This window comes from Penaeus monodon, chromosome 29, assembly GCF_015228065.2.
Source record: "Penaeus monodon isolate SGIC_2016 chromosome 29, NSTDA_Pmon_1, whole genome shotgun sequence".
In the NCBI taxonomy this organism is placed as follows: domain Eukaryota; kingdom Metazoa; phylum Arthropoda; class Malacostraca; order Decapoda; family Penaeidae; genus Penaeus; species Penaeus monodon.
In genome coordinates, this window is record NC_051414.1 from 34,765,004 (window position 1) to 34,765,434 (window position 431).

General features: G+C 32.9%; 1 protein-coding gene across 1 annotated transcript in view; it reads right to left on the reverse strand.

Annotated features, from left to right (window-relative positions):
- The window catches only part of LOC119592200, a 61,892-nt gene that overhangs the window by 45,585 nt on the left and 15,876 nt on the right, over positions 1-431 (reverse strand). The window lies entirely within an intron of this gene.

Genomic DNA, 431 nt, shown 5'->3' on the forward strand with positions numbered 1-431 from the left:
CTCTATATGCGCTTAATATACTCATGTTTCAAACAATCCACAAAAGCAAACATAATATAGCACGCATTTAATAATCAAAACATTACACTTTAAAGAAAAAACACTACATCCAAATGCAACTTGCAATTCATCAAACCACCTTGACCGATGACCCCAAACCCTTTCCTGCAACATTTCGCGAAAAACATGAATAATGCAACACTATCAATACGCTGTTTAATATCTCGCATTACAATTTTATATTCGACCTCAAAAAAAGAAGAAAAAAACAACTATTGCATTGCAACTGGAAACCGGTGAGTAAGTGACGTATATCAAATCATCTGAGCTACACTCAGTCTTGCGTGATGGAAAATTGCAATAAATATAACAACAAAAGTGACTAAGCGGTTCTCTGCAATATCAAAAAATAATGAATATTTTTTTCGAAT